The sequence below is a fragment of the Pinus tabuliformis genome, chromosome 8, assembly GCF_031772625.1.
Source record: "Pinus tabuliformis cultivar Carrire ecotype Pingquan chromosome 8, CPIR1, whole genome shotgun sequence".
Classification (NCBI taxonomy): Eukaryota; Viridiplantae; Streptophyta; class Pinopsida; order Pinales; family Pinaceae; genus Pinus; species Pinus tabuliformis.
The window spans coordinates 255,460,353-255,481,221 of NC_142294.1; the positions used below are offsets into that span (position 1 = coordinate 255,460,353).

Sequence of the window (20,869 nt, forward strand, 5' to 3'; positions counted from 1 at the left end):
AAGCACATGATGTTCCAGTTTAGTCCTTTTGATACCTCGAAATTTGACACTTGAAAACAAATTTTGCGTAAGTAAAAAAATCCCTTCTCCATCTCTTTTCAATGGAAACACTGGCTACTAGCTCTTTATTGCACATCCCAAATGAGATATCAGAGATTATGAATGACTCATCTATGGGTCATAGTCTACTCCTACAAGTTATCACATTGTTCCATGCTTTGTTGAACCCCATGCTTTGTTGACACACAAAGTAGGAATAATAAAACATTGCTCATTTCCCTTTGCTCATTCATGATTGACCTTATTTTCGTTTATAATCTGGATCGTTTTTACCAATTTTTGAATTCTTTCTTTGACTATGCTAAACAGTATACTAGTGTCCTCCACTTTTTGATACTGCTTGGATGCAATTTCAATTTTCAAGTACCCAACCAAATTCACTTTCTCATGGCCTCTGCTTCACTATCCCCTCCATTTTTGGTTTGGTCAAGATCATTAGGGCTTTGTCCCATGGATGGGAGCCCTCTCTACCAGTTGCACAAAATCCTGCTAATAACCCTTTGCTCATTCATGATTGACCTTATTTTCATTTATAATCTGGATTGTTTTTACCAATTTTTGACTTGCCTTGACTGTGCCAAGTAGTATATCAGTGTCCTCCACTTTTTGATACTGCTTCGATGCAACTTCAAGTAACTGGCCATTGAGATTTCACCAATTCATATAGTAGCATTCATCTTAACATAAGATATAGTAGGAGCTGAAACCATAAAACACCTTCTTGTTGTTCATCTTGAATATCAATAAATACTCTAAGCCAGTTTAGGCCCCGCTCCCCCTTAAGGCAGGGACTAGCTACCTTGCACCCAATCTTGTTATTAATGTAAGCAGATATCTCAACTTTGATTTAAAAATATTCTGGAGGGGGCTCACTTTTGCTTTTGTTGTCCACCAGAGTACTCTCCTCTCAATGAATAGACTTCATTTTTTATTGAGGTTAAAAGGAATAATAATTATTAATTTTCAATTTTATTTTGAATAATTTGTTTTAATTTTATTTTAAATAATTTGACCTAGTGAACATAACAATGCATTACATAATCTTTCATAATGCTATAAAATACATCTAGATGAAAGATAAGACTTTGCATCTCATTTCCAAAGTTTAACTTTTTGGTTTGTTATATATAAATTTAATTTTTTATTATTTAATTTGATTTTGTTATATATTTTTGAAATATTACTTAATATAGGATTATTTTAATTTCAAATCTACAAAATTAAAAAAATAAAAATAAAAAATTAAAATATAATTTTTTCCAAATATGAAAAATTAATTTATATTTAATACTTAGTATATTTCAAGTTAAGATGGATCTATGCTAATTCTTAATAATACTATTTATATTATATATGAATTTCATATTTCTGTACATAAAAATATTATTATTTTTAAATTTATTAAAATATAACAATATATAAAATATATAAACATATTTAAAAATAATAATTTAATGTGATATATTCATAGCACTAATTTTATATATATATATATATATATATAATTAAAATTAAGTTTTATATATTTATTAATTAAATTTAATATGAAGTTCTAAAATGTTACGAGTGTATATTAATTATTATTATTATTTAATATAATATGTATATTATAATTTTTTATGGAAAAAAATAATGTTAATTTTATTAATAAAAATAAATTTATAATTTAAAAAATTAAATCGAATAGAAAGTATTTGCTATTTTTATTATTACGCCGTAAGGCGTTCCCTCTGAGAAAGACATCCCTAATATGTGACGTGTGCAATCCTGAGCCATTGATTCTGTGTTAGACGATTGGGGTGTTTTCCGCCGTTGATTTAATATGTTTTTTTAATTTAAAATGTCTTTTTTTCCACCGGGCCACACGAAACGTGTCTTTGTTTCTTCCCTGCATGACGGCCGCGTAGCTCGCGTAGCGTTCTGCTTCCTACCAGAGCTTTATATAGGCACAGATTGTCTTTGTTTCTTCCCTGCATGACGGCCGCTCTGCTTCCTACCAGAACTTTATATAGGCACTGATTTTCATCCGGAGGTAACCAGCTCCACACAAGGGTAACCAGCTCCAGACAAGGACAGGTAATTCTTTGTTTTCTGTTAACGTTTTGTTTATGAAACTCAGTCATGTATCTTAGGGCTTTCCCATAGACTTATTCCTCCAAGATTATTCGCATAGACTTCACAGTATACATCGGTGTTTCATAGGTTTACTCATTTCCAGGTTAGAATCGCGGGACACTGGTTATATGAAAAATAAAAGTAACTTACCTTCAACTCTAGGTTCTGCAGAGGATCTATATAAGGTTTCTTCATTCTTTCAAGGTTGGCATGCAGAAGAGAGAGTGCCCTTTTTCAGAGACGTGATGAAACTAGCATTCAATGCAAACATGTTTCGAAGATATTGGACTTTAGGGGTTTTAGGGGTCTGACATTTTTGTAGACTGATGTCAAGCGATCTGGATGCCTTCCATACATATGCCAAGTCCGTTCCAGTAAGGCCCAGCTGGATGTTTTCATCAGCTCAATCTTTGGCTTCAACTGCAGATCAACATTAAGAAAAAGAACAGCTGGGTACACAACGATCGCGCTTGCCAGATCTCCAGTGAATCCTGGGTCTCTGAAGAGCTCAACCGCTTGGTGGGTTGTTTTGGTTGATCTAATATGAACATAGATGCCCTGATTCTCATGACCGCTGATAGTTAAAGGCAGTCAATAAGGGTATCCTTGCTCAGAACGAGATCCACCAAAACAGCCCAGCAAGCGGTTCAGCGCTTCAACGACTCGTGCCCTGCTGAAAGTTGAAGGTAACCCAACTCACAGTTGTTGAGTTAGAACTGAAAGTGTGATAATTCGGTTGGATGTGTGTTTCGTAGTTACGGGTTCGTCATTATCGTGCTTAGAGCATTGCATTTGCTAAATAATCATGAAACATAATCATTTCTCTTTGATACTGGCATCACTAACAATGTCAGTGTCATATTCTGTAGGTCCAATAGGTCCAAATTCTCTGTATAAGATCTACTATGACTATTTATTTTCTGCAATGTAATTTAAATCTGAGACAGAGAGCCAGGACTGTTACCAGTTTCCCCTTACGGGCAACAGAAATTTCAGGGTTCCCTATTTTTTTTCTATTTGACACACTCAAGAGTTTTGCAACAGAATTTTTGAGGTTCACCATAAAGTTGAAAGTCATTTTGAGTATACCTTACGATATTGTTCAATTTGATTAGAACCTTCAAAGGGACAGAAACCTGCAAGAAGTTCAAAGAGAATGACCCCACAAGACCAAATGTCTGCTGCCCTTCCATCGTACTTCTGACTAACAATTACCTGCCAACCATAACCAATATGCTAGATTGATAAAGGAAAAAGACCTGTGGTGTAATTCCCATACTATCTCTAACAAATCCTAGATGAAGAGTTTGATTTGTATACCTCAGGGGCAATATAATTTGGGGAGCCACAATATGTAGAAAGTATAGGATCTGTCTGCACAAAGTGTGTATAGACACAACATTAGGATCTAACAACAGTTGAAATAAGAAAAGGGGATATGATTACATTATTAATTTTAAAAATTCCTTGTCAGAATTTTGGAAATGGGTTTGTGATCAAATGTTAAGTTGATGCCTTTCCTAACCACAGCTCTCAGAATCCATTCTGAACTGAGCAGACAGAAATGAAATGAAATGAAATCAATCTCCAGTACGAGTAATAATAGGATGAATGCCTAGGGCATCCCTTCCATAAAAGATAAACAGAGACCCACTGATGTTGCTTTTATGCCTGGACCAAATTTTTCTATCTAAATCTGAATTGAAGTTTTGAGTTGCATATCAACTGGTCGCTCTTTTGCCCCATGTGATAAGCATACTATTCTCTGTGTTTTTTAGTTACAGGTAGTTTAGGTGGGTGAACAGGGTTTCCGGTAGTTTAAATAGGTGACTGTGATTTTGAAACGTTAAACCTTTAAGAACTCATGGTCGGTACAAAAGCATTATGCAAATACAATACCTGGTGCAAGATACTCAGTCCAAAATCAGACACCTTCAGATTGGCTTTCCCATCCAGGAGTAGGTTTTGAGGCTGCTCACCAAATTCGAAACCAATTTAACATTAAATCGTATCTTAGCACAGAGCATTATCAACTAAAATTACATAAGCTCTCATTGGGTTCATATACAAAGAGCAATTTTCATAAATATTGAAAGTCAAACTGCATACCTTGAGGTCTCTGTGGTATACATTTCTACCATGACAATAATCTACAACATCTATAAGCTGATGAAAATATTTCCTGGCCTCTTCTTCAGTTATTTTCTGAAGATAAGCCTGTACAAAAGCCAGCAAATCATAATGAGATTTTTGATCTCCATATTAACCATAATATTATTTCTATAAGGTGGTCAAGTTTATGTATCTCAACTTTCCTAAAAGTGTAGTCTAAATGTTCTAATTTTAGAACTTTCACTGGAATAATTTCCAGTTAGATTTTGGCGGAAATCTATTCAGAAAATTGTTGGAATTGTAGATTTGAATTTTCCAGTTAGATTTTGGCGGAAATCTATTCAGAAAATTGTTGGAATTGTAGATTTGAATTTTTGAATCTGTGCAATTTGAATGTTCCAAAGATTTTTCATGTTGCTGAATCCATTTATTTATTCCAAAATGTAATTTAGACTCATCTTTTCTGAAATTCATATGATAACAATAAACAACTATGTCTAACAACACTGTCAGTTGACAAAATAGAGAAATATTTATGTCATAGAAATAATTCCAAGATGCACAAATTTGTTGAGTCTTTGCAATTTGAGTGTTCAAGGAGTTTTCAGGGTGTTGAATATATTTATGCATTCAAAAATGTAATTTAAGCAACAAAAAAAATAGAGAATGTCATAGAAATAATTCCAAGATGCACAAATTTGTTGAGTCTTTGCAATTTGAGTGTTCAAGGAGTTTTCAGGGTGTTGAATATATTTATGCATTCAAAAATGTAATTTAAGCAACAAAAAATTGTGATATCACCAACAATTATATAGCTGGATTCCAAAAATGGTTGACAGAATAGTCCAAGACAGAACATTTAAACTTATCATCTCTAAAATGCCATATGATAACAATAAACAACTATGTCTAACAGCACTGTCACTCAGTTGACAAAATAGAGAGGTATTTATGTCATAGAAATAACTCTAAAATGCAAAGAGTTTAGGCAAATCTGCCTCAGGGATGGGCAATTTAGACGGGCATAATGTGAAAGGCATGTTGTAGAATACTGCTAGTGAGAACTCTTTTCAAATTTTTTGCACAAAGAGAGGGAAAGGCTGAGCAACCAGCATAATCACACCACAACCAAACTATGTTAGTAAAAGACACCACTCACTTACAAAAATTACATTACTTATGTACAAACAAAAACAATCAGTGAACTTTGTTGGTCTGAAATTAGTTGCAGCACACAAAATGAGAGGACGTCGGCCATGATAACAACTCACAATTTTGTCAGACAGGTCACCCCCCTGTTACATATTCCATGACTAGATAAACCTTCTTCTTGCTGGCTATAACCTGCATTTTACCATTAAAACCAATGATCAGAATCTCAATTTGCACCCCATGTCATTATTCCATAAGTATTATATTTATCCTCAATAATGAATTCCAGAGAATTCAAAAGTTTGTTTTCTTGTTCAACCAACGTTTAGAAAGGACCTGTTTAGAAAAGTTTTTGTTTAGGTTTTTTTTTGGAAAAGTTTGCTATTCCATGAAGTCATTTCAATTTTAGAGTATCGGAATATCAATCTGCATGAATCCACATGCAGAACATGGTCTTACCCAACATGAAATGGGGGTATACCTCAGTACTAAAGGAGCCCAACGGCAGGGGGCGGGACCTAGATTTGTTTCACATCCTGTTAAATTTTTAACACAGAAACAAAAACAACATGGGCCCTAATGCCAAAGGATAATTCTGGCAATGTGACACTATATTCTCCATCTGCTGCAGAATATCCAGCTTATAAGAATCCCCTACGACACACTTAAACAAACCCAAATTTCATAAAGGGCAGTACGAAAAGAAAAAGCAGCATGTCTTGCAGTAATCGAATCACAGACATTAAGATCAACCCCAGACCAAGGTACTTACTTTTCTTCTCTGATCTTGCTGCATAGTTCTTTGTCTCTGTTCACTTTTAGATCCACGTTGTATTCTTATGTCCTGATACAAGGCCAATGCCTCAACTATCTGCGAACCTTCCTGGAACCGTGATTGCTTTTGTTTGCATAGATTGAAGTAGAATTTTTAACCGGACTAGCTTGATGATAATGTTTTTAAATTCTCTCTGGATTTCATTCTTTTCTTTCTCTTCATAGTCCGCTCTTTCTTTCTATGTAGTTTTCGATCTTTAACCCTGCTCTGTTCTGTTCTTTCTATGTAGTTTCTTTCATCGTGAATGATACTAAGTTTATGTTTCTTGAATTAAAATAGTTGAATTAAAGAAACCTCCATTACTCTCAAAGCAAAACCCAGTCCATTCATCTCAATTTTATTATTCCATTTCCCTTCTGGTTTCCTCGGCTCTACAGTTTCTTCTTAATTCATTTCAGCCTATAATCTCATTGAATTAAAATTATTCGCTCGATCCGTTTCATTGTTTTATGTTGCATTGTATGAAGCAGAGCAACACAAACCTCCTTGGGCTTCAATTACAATTACAATTACAATTCTATTTCCTCTGAGCAAATATTCCTCTCCAAAGTATTCAGGGGATCCGTTCCAGTGTTTTATGTTGCATCGTGTGAAGCAGAGCCATACAATTACAATTACAGTTCTATTTCCTCTGAGCTTTACTCTCAAAACACACCCCAATCTTGTAATATTCCTGAGTATTTCGTAAGTTTCCAAGTATCAACTGTGGAATTTTATACTCCGCAAATTTCAACTAGATATTCCTAACTATTTAGAAAATAATAGCGAGTGATTTGCAAAGAGGAGTTCTCAATAATAAGTAGGTATGGAAGAAATTATGAGTCAATTTCGGTAACAATAATAAATAATTCTTCACATCTAAAATTTAAGTATAAATCAAATCTTTTGGCATACTCACTTTTCTTTGATGTTCTTTTGTAGTGTGTTTTCGGGATTTTGATTTTATAGATTATACTATTCCTTAATTTTTAATTGTCTTTCAAATAGAAGTAATTTAGAATATTTATAAATTAATAAAATAGTAAACATTGTTCTTGGAGCTGGACTAGGAGAAGAAAATACAGAAATTGGAGAATTCCATAAATACATAGAAGAATAATTTGATTTTATTTAATAATTATTTTTTTCCAACCTTCTAATAACTTGAATGTCAAACCACAAGAAGAATAAGGTATAGGGTATTTTCAATTAATATTTTCAGTATTTTATGTTAAATATGTCAAAGCCACCTACCTTTATTTTCTCATAGATGTAATTTGTGTCCATCCTCTAAGCTCTGCTCTTCATGGAAACCTAATCCTTTTATTTCAGTTTTAGTTATGTTAATATATTTAACACTGATGATTTAGTTTTATAAGAGTAGTTTTTACTAATTTTTTTTAGTTGGGCTTAATTTATTATTGTAATTTTATTGTTCCAATTTGTATTTCACTCCTTTCAGATTATTACATTTATTCATTGATTTAGTTTATCTCTGTGAAAATTTGTGGTTTTATTTAAATTGGTTTCTTACTTTTACATTTATATGTTTGTGAATTTTCTTTCTTAATTAAAAATATAGTTGACTTAACCTATGCCTCTGAGAATCAGTTTTGGATGGGCCCTCCAACTATATTTTTTAATTTTAAAAATATAATTTTCATTTAGAAATATATTTTTTATTTGTCTTATAAGATATGGTACATTTAAATTTTTAGATTATTGGACTTCTCTAAATGAATTTCAATTATATTTTTATATTTTAGAAATGTGTTTTTCATATAGGAATATGGTTTTTATTTATATTTTATAACTGATGTTACATCTTCTTTTTACATTAGTATTGTGGTTAAATTCAATGTATTTTAAATTGTATATTCATACATTTAATTTATTTTAACTAAATTTTGTTATATTTGAATTCTTATTAATGGTGTTTAATTTAATTTGTTTTTGAATGATTTCTTTATTAATGTTGTTTAGTTAGATTTAATTTTTCAAATGATTTTCAAATTAAATATTTAATATGTTATTTAAGTTTTGCACTATATTTATTAATGGTACAATGATGTATGATATATTTTTTTAATTAAAATAATATAATGTACAAAGGAAAATGTTTGAATTTATATAATATAAAGTGATAATGCTCTTAAATTTAAATATTTATGATAAAATTAAATTGTAATGTAAATATTCTTTAAGATTGCTTTTGAATATATATTTTATTAATCACACTCACACTCACACTCATATATATTCTTTTCTTATGAGACCAAGAATCAACTTCTTATATTTCTTCACTTCTTATGTTAAATCTATTGTTTACTGCAACTTTGTGATTGATATCAAGCAGGGGACAAATCTTTGAATGGAATGTTCATAGATTTATTAGTCCATTTTTTTGCATTTCAATAATGGGTTCGAGTATGGAACAAAAATAATGGGTTCCAGTATGTAAAAAATAATGAAATGATGTTCTTTTGGTGAATTGGCATCACTAACTGGAGAACTAGATGAAGTCATTGGGATTTGTTCTTTGCTCTGAGCCTCATTTTGCAGCTTTGGCATTTTTGCAATCGTGCTTACATTGCCAATGAGAGATTTGACGCCCCCCTGATTGTCTCACTAAGTTTTCCATTCGTTCCAAGGGCTGACAGTCAGAGAAAAAAACAACTTGCTTGAAAGCATAAAGTGTTTTTCATATATTTAACATTATGTATATTATAGAAGTAAAAGATGAATCTTTTATCATATTGTTCAAGTTCCTTTGGAGACGATGCTTAATAGTAAGTGGGTATTATGGCATACATTTTTATTTGCTAGGACACTAACATTAGTCTAGGATTTTATAACATAAGAAAACCTTTAAATCCCTGCAAAACCTTCCTCGTGAGGATTAGCTTGTGTGGATTATATTGGGTTTTTTCCCCGCATAGACTATTACTTTGCATAACACTGTGCAGCTTATGTTGGTTACTCACGCAGCAATGTTAAAATACAGATACTTTGCCTTGGCCTACTCTGTTTTGTCATTGGGTGATTCAACTTTCAGCGTTGAAGGACATTTCTGGACATTTTCTGTATTGCTTCATCTCCGGTAACAACCTTAATCTCCTTTCCAAGTTTTTGCTTCATTTCTATTCCATCCATGGACCATGCTAGAGAATCCTCTTCCATCAATTGTACATTAGCCACTGAGCAGCTACAGAGTCTTATAAATTTGATTCAAAATTATTTCCCGATTGAAATGATTTAGTTATAAATATGCTTTCTTGATAATTTAAACTTTATTCCTTTGTGTTAAACTAATGCAAAGTGGTGCCATCGTGACTGTCTTGTTTCTAGTGAACAGACTCTAGAAAATCTTAGTTAAAAACTTCAATAGCTTTGCTTATGTCTGTCAGAATTCTGGAATAGTCATATCCCTGTATTGATATTATATTCCACTTGGAATTTTTTTGTCATCCACACATTAAGAAAGCGGAAAACAAATACATGCATGTACATTTACATTTAGAATGCATGCGGAAATTGATTTAGGACTTAGCGTGTTCTCTCTACTCTATGTTGAAACAATTTCACTTCTCTTTCCTTAGTAGCTAGGATTTTCACTGCAAAAAGAAAGTAAACATCTGTTTATCATCTTAGATTGCATATTTAGGAATTGTATATGTACATCACGTGATCAACCTTAAAGGCAAACTTCTTAAGAAAGATCAACTGTAAAATACATTTCAATAAACATAAAAACGCTTTGGAACCTAACGCACACCATTTAGAAGTCTAGGCTAGAGACGTATTCCGGCGTCGTAAAGCCTGGTGACTATCACTTTCATCGTAGGTTGGGTGATTCCTCCTCTTTGAAACGACAAGTGCCAGTACAGACTTATGCTCCCACGTACCGTCGAGTATATATTGGGAGACCATAGTAGGCTATATCCTTTATCCTTAGGAAGTCGTGTCTGCCGCCCTATCGATCGCAATGCACTGAACACAGCATTCGGGAAGATTGACTGTCGTACCATAAAAAGTATTCTGCAGTTTTGTGATTGGTTTGGTAATCCCCCTGTCTAGATATCCAGAGTAGTCACTTTCATTCTTTTCGGACTCCTTAAAAGAAAAGGACCATCTGAGCACTTGTCACTTCAGGCTCATTAAAAATCGAAGGCGACTAGAGTCATCTTTAGCTTTTTCTCGACTCTTAAAAATTGAAAAAGAAAATTGTGTCAAAGCATCATAAAATTTATTTAAATCGGAATAACCTCACTGTTCCCTCGTTGGTCTTAGGGTGAGAAAATGGAGTCCACCAATCAAGCATTTCCCCTTGGGGGAATCCTACTCCCTTTTCCTCTAGGGGAGATGTTGGTGCACCTCATATGGCTACATTGTCCCTTCCAGGGCTTGCAATTGGCCTGCCAGTATGGCTTTTCTCGACCTCTGTCATTCAAAACACCGTGACTCTTGAACAATCAACTCAGCAACCAGATGATACTAGAGTTACCCAAATCGAAGGCGACTAGAGTCATCTTTAGCTTTTCCTCGACTCTTAAAAATTGAAAAAGCAAGTTGTGTCAAAGCGTCATAAAATTTATTCAAATCGGAATAACATCACTGCTCCCTCATTGGTCTCAGGTTGAGAAAATGGAGTCCACCAATCAAGGATTTCCCCTTTGGGGGAATCCTACTCCCTTTTCCTCTAGGGGAGATGTTGGTGTACCTCATATGGCTACATTGTCCCTTCCAGGGCTTGCAATTCGCCCGCCGGTATGGCTTTTCTCGACCTCTGTCGTTCAAAACACCATGATTCTTGGGCAATCAAATCAGCAACCAGATGATACTAGAGTTACCCCCAAACCTTCTACTTCGTTTGTTTCTCCCTCTCCTTCTTCCTCTTCGCTTGGTGGAACTATGCTTCAAAAAAAATGATCGTATAAAAGTTGTTGTAATAAATATCTTTCTTCATTATGTTTACAAGCTTGGATGCCCACTCATTTAGAAAAAAATTGAACATGCTTCTTTCCCTTTGCCCTTTAATTCATATTTTTTCAAGTAATGCTGTAGGAATGTAATGAATTTTAAACATCTTACGCGAAGAAAACAACATTTTGTGTTTTGTTTTGCACCAGAAAATGACAACAAACCTTACTGAAAATGCAATTTCCTCAATGTTATCTGGATCAACTCAAATTCAACCATACCTACAAATTGTTGAACTTGAACCAATACAATCAATGCAAAATTCAACTCCACGATATCGTACTGCAATTTCAGATGGAACACATAAGAAACACATCATGCTTCCAAAAGATTTCAATGATCTCGTAGCAATAGGCTTGCTACAAAAGGGTTCTGTTATAAATGTTAAAAGTTGGACTACCTCAGCTATCGGTCCATCAACGTAAGTTTGTTATAAATTTCTTATTTCAAATTTAACATTTTTTATTTATACCACAACCGCTTCTAACAATTATTCCTATGACTCTCAATTGTCGTGTAGGTCTATAAAGCTAATAGACTTTGAAATATCTACTTCATTTGCACCCTTAATTGGCAATCCAAAAACTATGAATATCCCCATCACATCTGATGAAAACACTCCATCCTCATCGGACCCACAACCTTTATCAAAAAGACACTGCCCTCTTCCAACTACTCCAACTCCGTCCGTTCTGCCAGTTCAAATTCCCATCAAATCATTAAACCCTTACCACTCAAATTGGTGCATAAAAGGATACGTCCAAAGGAAAACAACTCTTCGACAGTTTCAGAATCAATACGGACCTGGTAAAGTGTTTGGTTTTGACCTGTTCGATATAGAGGGTGGAGAAATACATATTACATGTTTCAACAATGTCGTAGATTACTTTTTCGACAAAATCCAAAATGAAAATGTCTACATTGTCTCTAAAGGGAATGTAAAAATGGCTAATAAGCAATACAACCACTTGAACAATGACTGGGAAATTTTGTTGAATGCAACATCTACCATAGAACATGTTGCCAATGAAAAAAAACATAATCCAACAGTGCGATTCAATATAAAATCAATTAATGATATCAGAACAACAAACATCAACTCCATTGTTGATATTCTTGGTGTTGTGACAGACATTTCCAGTGTATGCACTATACGTAGAAAAGACGGCTCTGAAGTCAATAAACAAACAATACAGCTTCGAGACATGTCAGGGTATGACATAGATGCAATCTTTTGGGGAGATAATTTTAATGACGTGTCACAGGAAATCTCCTCCCTATGTGCTACAGGAAATAACCCCATCATTGCAATCAAATCTGCGTGTGTTGGAGAATTTAATGGAAAAAATATCGGCACTACATCGAGATCCATTATTCTTGTAGATCTTGACATTGAAGAGGCCCATGTGCTAAAGTCGTGGTTTAAAAAAGAAGGTTCGACTGTAGCTTCTACATCTTTGACAACAAGATCTCCTTTTGGCCACCAACAAAAGAGAATAACAATTGCTGACATTTACAGTATGGATTCCTTAGAGAAACCAACATTTTTCCAATTAAAGGGCACAATAACAAAAATTGCGATGGATAGTTTTTACTACATTTCTTGCCCGTTGATCGTTGGTGGGAAAAAATGCATGAAAAAACTTATTCCACAAAATACAGGGATGTGGTTCTGTCCAAAATGCAACTCTGAAGTAAGCGACTATGATTACAGATACTTATTGAAAATCGACATACAAGATCACACTGGTGAATTGGCTTCAGCTGTTGCTTTCGAAGACGCGGGATCTACAATTCTTGGAAATAATGCCAAAGACTTCTATTTATTATCTTCAGATCCAGACCTGATCAAGGAAATTGTCTCTAGAGCTCTATGGACAGATCATATCTTCACACTATCGGTGAAGACAGAAACTTTTAAAGAAGTACCACGATTGAAATGCGTTATCATAAAAGAAGAAAAGCTGCATTTCACGACAGAATGCAACAACATCCTTCGAGAAATCCAGCACATCTCGACATTGTAGATAAATATTTCGAAATGTATTCCTTGCTTTTTGGCAATTCCTATTGTCCAATTTTATAAATACAACTTTACAAGATATACTGTGGCATGCCTTCTTATGAAATTTTCTTATATACCATTGAAATGAGTATTTGTTCTCCATTGTACCTAGCATTGTGTGAGTAGACAAATTCACATTTTTTTTCCTTTTATCAGCTTTACATATGAAACTACCTACATGTATACAGAAAAAATACTAATATGTTGTTTCAAAAACATTACTCAAATAAAAAATTTCACATAAAACTATTCGGTACTTGGATTTTTTTCCCTTCTTTCGCTTTCGCTTGCATTTTTTACCCTTCTTTCGCTTTCATACAGTAGCATGGTTGTTGTCTCCAAATAACATTCTTCTTTTCCCCTCTCTTGCTTATAGGTACCATAAATTTTGCGAATGTCTTCTTCTTCTAATAATGAACGTGCTCGACGATACTATGCAACAAATAAAGAACGAATAAATGCACGGCGTCGTGAGCTTTACCAAGCAAGAAAAGACATCAGAGAATGTCAAAAACACAAAAAACAGAAGGAAAACCAACCTTCCTCGTCTGAAATGGCCCACCCTGAAAACAATCCTCCCTTGCAATTATCAGACTCTTTATCTTCTCAGCAAACCTCTCAAACAAATACATCCATTACTCATTGCCCTAACCCCTCCTTCGCACATGCTTTCAACAACGTTTATACTAATCAAGCACATCGAGATTTTCGTGCAAATATTGATAAACTTCCACCTAAATGCCCATGCTCCATTTGTCTTGAATCATATCCTGGAATACATATCCGCAATTCCAACCACATGTATTGCTGCTCCAGATGCGTCTCTGAAACAAAGGGTCATCGCTTCTCATTATCAAACAACATGGACCTTGGTCCTCAACCAGCTACCCTTACATCTCTTTCACAGATAGAAGAAATGCTCATTGCTAGGGTTAACCCTATACTTCAAGTAACACATGCACGTGGTGGCCAGTATAAATACAGTGGCCACACAATTTGTTTTCCTCAAGACATTACAAAAATCGCAAACATGTTGCCATGACGTGTTGAACACTTAGACATCCTAATTGTCACGCGTCATAGTAATGACCATAAGGCTTATGATTTCATTGTCAGTAGACATCGCATTCTCACTGCATTAGAATACAAATTGGCAAATGACCCATACTATAAGAATGTTCGTATTGATACCAACGCACTGGCATCCTTACCAGCAATCCCCACCAATGTCTCCTCCTCCCTTCACCATTCCAAAACTACAGAGACCACTATCCGCCTTCCACTTGAACCACCCCATGAGCTCATCGAAGATTTCACAGACCCATCCGTAGACCAAACATCATCGTTCGTCCCCATCATACCTGATACAAATACAGAAATCCAAGAAATCCGCCGTTATTTGCATGCTTACAACCACCAATCTGATACTACAATTGAGTGGCCAACAATTGGTTTATCGCCAGTCAATGAATACAACACAGAAGGTCTACTCTCTATGGCTTTCCCTGCCCTTTTCCCGACAAGAGCTGCAATGCCGAATCAGCCAAGAATGAAAGCAGTGCAGCTACATGAATATGCACTTCATCTCATACGTTGCTACGATAACAGATTTGGAAAGCACCCACGCTTTCGTTATTACATATATAATCTCATGATGCGGCATCGCAGTCAAGCAACAACATCGATTTTTGTGAAAAAGAACATCACAGATAACTTTCCAATATCTATTCAAGATCTGAACATCCGCTTAGAACAATTTCCAGATGAGCAGTTGGCAGAGCAAGTCATGTGATTCGGTAGCTCTTTATGTGGAACAAGGTCATATTGGCACAAGGCTAAAAATGAACTAACGGACATGATATCTCAACTCGGTTTCCCGACATTCTTCTTCACATTGAGTGCAGCTGATACAAAATGGCCTAATCTTCATGCAATCATGTCCGGATGTCCTCCTTCTGATATTGCAAAACAGCAAAAGTGGAGAAATGATAACATTATCTCTAACCCACATTTAACATCACTATATATGCACCATAGATTCACAGCATTTTGTGAGATTATCTTAGAGAAACACTTGAATACAAAAGATTACTAGTACATGTATGCATTTTACCGCATTTTTTTTTCTCCAAGAACTCTAAATAACATTCCTCACCTATTGCAAAATTATCTTACAAAAACGCATACTTGATAGGTATGAATGGCAAAATAGGGGATCTGTGCACATCCATGGTTTCCTTTGGATAGAAAATGCACCTGATATGGAAAACCTCAACTGGGAAGACACAGAAGCAGTTGATATTACAAGGCAGTTCTTCGACAAATATATTTCCGCTTGGAACCCTCGTGCTCCTTCGACTTCAAACCAACCAAATGCTTGGACAAATCCCAAAGACCCTTGTCTATTGTCCACACTGCAAATCTTCAAAACCAATCCTTTCAATGACTATGAACAACTGGTCAATTGTGTTGAACATCACACAAAATGCTCAGAAAGCACGTGCCTAAGAAAAAATGGATCCGCACTCCAATGTCTTTATAAAGCACCATGGGAATTACATCCAAAATCGGCCTTATTCATTGATTCCAATGGCCAAAAAACATACACACCTGCTCGCAACGACGATCGACTCAATAGCCATAACCCTACCATCCTATCTATTTGGCATGCAAATGTTGACTGCCAACCAGTACTCTCCATACACATTGTACAAAAATATATCACCAAATATGCATCCAAAGCAGAAAAAAAATCTGAAAGCTTCCACCACATGCTACGTAGAATTGTCCTGGCTTCACCCACTGCTGACCCAGCAACATCCGCATTTCGAAAATTTCTTGCAGAAACCCTTGTTGATCATGACATTGGAGCACAGGAAACCTGCCATATGCTGCAAAAATTGCCATTAACATTATGTAGTCGACCATTCATTTCTTTAAATGTAAACCAAAATCTGTCACAAATGATACCTCAACTATAGATGAAACCAATCCAACAGACACCATGGAAATAAATGAATGGGAATTACTTTCCCAATTACACCCTACAAATGAGCTTCTCATAAATGACCTTGACATGCTTGGTCTTCGTGGCTTTGATGACACCCATAACTGGAATCATACCACTATCCCATTGGATCTACAAAATAATGCAATACAATTCATTGAGAATAGCCGCTCCATCCACCGCATTCTTCAAACACATCAACATATCTTGGCGACCCTTACTACATTATCTCCAATGCAAAGAAAAGCTCTAAATATTATTTCTAGTCATTTTGCTAGGAAGGATTATTTACCCGCTCTCAGAATGATAATTCAAGGCACTACTGGTACGGGAAAATCCCTCCTTATTAATTGCATCAAAGATATGCTCATAGGCCTAGCAAGCTCGGAGCCTTCACCGATCATGCTCCTCGCCCCTACAAGGGTTGCTACCTTCAACATACAAGCATCGACAATCCATTCTGCTTTGCACCTTCCTCTAAAGGATCTTATGCCCTTAGAAGGTAATGCTCTTGCAAAATTCCAAGAAGAACTCAGGCATATAAGATACATACTAATCGATGAAATGAGCTTCATTGGGCCAAAGCTTCTCAGCCATATTGATGAACGTCTTCGGGAAGCATTTCCCCACCAAAGAAACACTCCTTTTGGTGGTTGTTCCATAATATTGGTTGGTGATCTCGGTCAGCTACCACCCGTCAAAGACATACCTCTATATGTAGGGACGAGCCACGGAAGCGCACTGTGGAACACCTTCACCGCAGTCATCACATTAGACATAATATTTCGTCAACAAAGCGATGACATCGCACAGGTTACTTTCAGGAACATTCACCAGAACATTAGAGATGCAAATCCAACAATCGACGACTACAACGTACTCATGTCGTGCACAGATTCCTTTTTATCAGAAGAAGAAATATGTTCATTCCAGTATTCCATGCATCTATTTCCAACAAATGCTCAAACAATGGTCCATAATAAGCAAATGATGAAATCTCTAAACACTCTTATCGCAAGATCCATTGCTGAAGATGACAACACATATTCCACTATTTCCTCTGAAGACGAGCAACTTGAGCGAATTGTATTACTATGCAATGGCGAAAAAGTTATGTTGACTTCCAACCTTTGGGTTTCAACCGGACTTGTTAATGGTTCCCTCGGAGAAATTGTAACCATCTTTTACAAAGAATCAACTTTACCACCACAAATTCCAACATATGCTGTTGTAGATTTTCCCAAATACATTGGGCCTCCTTGGGATGAAAAAAACCCCACTCACTTGCCTATTCCAGTAGTAAAAAGAAATGGACGTGCACAAATTCCACTAAAGATGGCTTGGGCTTTAACCATACATAAATCTCAAGGTATGACACTTCCAAAAGCAACAATTGACATTGGAAAAACAGAACATCAAGGTCTCACATTCACAACTATTTCAAGAGTGCCTTCTCTACAAGATCTCCGGATTAACCCCGCATTGAGTTTCGATTGTTACAGTAAAATCAAGGACAACAAAAACATTGCTTGCAGAAAACACGCAGAAGACATTCTCCGTTCAATGCCGCCTCCAGATAATCTGCTCCAACCCATACTTTGACATCAACAAAAGGTTTCCTCCATTTATTTACCTCATTCTATTTCATAACATACTTTTCATATCTTTCAACAACAACCAACTTTAATCAATATTAGTAAATAAGCAAATATTAGAATGTCTTTATATTATCTATACATCTCATTCTAACCTTTTCTTTCTTTTGCAACAGGCCACATGGGCTCAGAAATAACATACCTTCACAGCTACAAGTAGCCTGGCAAGCAAAAAAACTGCATCTCCAGCTACGCATTAACCTCCAAAGGTGTTCATTCTGCCGTTATTCACCATGCATCTTCCACTAACAATATATAAATCCCCATAGCAAAGGTAGCTTCATTTCCATTCATTCCAGATTCATTTTAACACAACTCACCTGCAAAGTATTACTAATAAATTTCCGCCGCTGGTTTACATATTGCTAATTCTAACAAAATATACATTTTGCAGGTCCATTACTACTTCTTCACGCCTTCGCTACCTCCACCATGTTTTCATACAGCTTCAAATATGGAATGACAAGCACAATGTACTTTACGCTATTATATTCCTTCTCGAACCTCTTTTGTTACAATTCATTGTTTGTATTTTCCATTTCAAACTTAAAAAAGGATGTTTCAAGATCAAATACCGTTTTCATGGTTTGTGTCATCACAACTATTTGTGTTTTTCATTTCAAACTTAAAAAAGGATGTTACAATACACTATTTGTATTTTCCATTTCACACTTAAAAAAGGATGTTTCAACATCAAATACCATTTTGATATTTTATGTCACAACTATTTGTGTTTTCCATTTCAAACTTGAAAAGGGATGTTTCAAGATCAATACCATTTTGATAGTTTATGTCCTCACAACCAGTCCATTGTCAATGGGTTTTAACATATTTTGTTGACAAAATCAATTGATTTTAATTAATATAATACATGTTTTCAATATATCTTCATACTAATTTAATTTCCCATTTCAATAATGATTTCTTAAATAGCCCTTTCCAAATCAATATGATTGCTTGGTTGTTGTTCGCAAGGATTCATTCGTTTATCTTCACCTTTAACTCCACAATTTTTACCAACTACAAACAAAGGTCTCTAAACAGGTTCAATGCATATTTATGGCTACTTGCGTTCCATTTCAATGGTTTTCGGCATGGCTTCCTCAAATTAAAACTCGAAATCATCGACCCTTGCTTTCACAAAAAGCCCTCATAAGCCTATTCACATTTCAATATTCTTGCACACACTATGCCTTACGGCATTTCCTTTGCAACATTAGATGCAAATGCTAGTTTTATTATTTTCAATTTTATTTACTATTTAATTTAATGTACTTTTAAGAGTTAATAACATGATTCTAACGCCAATTACGCGCTGATGGTAACTAAAGACTACAACTTCGGATTATTATTAGCTACTAAAAATGGATCGCAAGCGGAACATTACATGGTTTTGTCGACTGAAAGTCTTTGAAGAACGATGGCCAGTCTTAAAATCAGCGAACAAAAGGCAAACCGAGATTGTGGCTGCAAATGAGCATCATTAAACGAGAATAATAACATTTAAAATAAAGAGTATTTATGTCGTTAAACTAATCTTATAAAACCCTTGAACTAGGAACAATCTGCAGAATCAAAATGGTCATTATAAATACCAAAATTCATCATAGAACTAGGGGAAAAACTTTTTCCAAGTTTGCAATAAGTAGAACGAATTCCAATAGATTTCCATCTTGTTTATTACGTTTGAATTCTGTCACCAGTCATCCACGATGGCAGAAAGTACCTTTACATGCGCTCTGTCATGTCGCACTATTGAGTTTTGAAATTTTCGAAAAGTTCATGCTTAGGCATTTTAATTGAATGTTTTTTATATGTTATTTTTCAAAATGTTTTTTTAATTAAATATTCATATATGTTTTTTTCATTTTTTAATTAAATATTTATATATGTTTTTTATTTTTTAATTAAATATTTATATAAATTTTTTTATATCATAATTAATTAAATATTTATATAAATGCATTTTTTTTTACTTTTACACATTATTTTTTAATTATATATTCATATAAATATGTTTTTTTTCCTAAATTTTAATTCGTTGCAAAAGATGTTGAATAACGATAAAGTAAACAATCATGTACACCAAAACTAAATGGTTCTCTCTTTTGCACCTAAAGGCTTGACCACATAGCGAGCGAGACACATGCTCAATTCTGGAAGCAATCTGACATACCAACATTGATTTCAAAATATTCAGAAAACCACAACGAGGCCCACTTTTGCTTCTGTCCAACCAAAAAAGGCACCTCTCTCAAGAAAGGCTGCGCATTACACTTCACTGCTTTTATGTTACAAAAAAAACATTTCACTTTTTTCTAATGCGAAAAAATTATATTGGTGAAGCAAGAAATGACTGTTTTATTTTTTTTCTGAAACTTCGCTTTTATTTTAAACGATTTGTTTTAATATAATTTTAAATAATTGAAGTTAGTAAACTTAACATTATATTACAATATGGTTGTCATATTGAGGTGTAAAGTGTCTATGAAAGCCATATATAAATTTAAGTTTCATTTCCAAAGATTAACTTTTTGGTTTATTGAAGGACGATTTAATACTAATTTAAAATATTAATGGTAAAATACTAATTAAATAGAATTTTTAAAATATTACTAGAAAAATATTAATTAATGTAGAATTACTTTAATTTTTTTTATAGTGTAAGATATAAATTTTATTCAAGTATAAAAGAAAAAAATATATTATTAGATTTTAAATTATTATAAATTTATGATAATTCTTAATATTATCTATATTATATATAAATTTTACAATTCTATATATACCAATATTCTTATTTTTAAATTTATTAAAATCTTGTCATACATAAAATTATATACATATAAATACATTTTACAATTTTTTTAATTTCTCAATAAATATGTGATTTGGCATATCTTGAATAT

The 20,869-nt window shown here is 34.2% G+C and overlaps 2 long non-coding RNA genes across 3 annotated transcripts; one reads left to right on the forward strand and one right to left on the reverse strand.

The window, feature by feature from the left end:
* The first annotated feature begins 1,920 nt into the window (after positions 1–1,920).
* Positions 1,921–18,593, forward strand: LOC149235123 (uncharacterized). Of its 2 annotated transcripts, none has more exons than XR_016268267.1 (3): positions 1,921–2,136; positions 9,258–9,353; positions 18,355–18,593. It is a non-coding gene; the product is annotated as an uncharacterized LOC149235123 (long non-coding RNA). The 2 variants fall into 2 exon arrangements; XR_016268266.1 differs by lacking the exon at positions 18,355–18,593 and adding an exon at positions 18,077–18,303.
* LOC149235124 (uncharacterized) lies at positions 2,993–4,734 on the reverse strand. Its single transcript, XR_016268265.1, has 3 exons — positions 4,075–4,734; positions 3,496–3,549; positions 2,993–3,390 (listed from the first exon to the last, which is right to left on the reverse strand). It is a non-coding gene; the product is annotated as an uncharacterized LOC149235124 (long non-coding RNA).
* Positions 18,594–20,869: the final 2,276 nt, after the last annotated feature.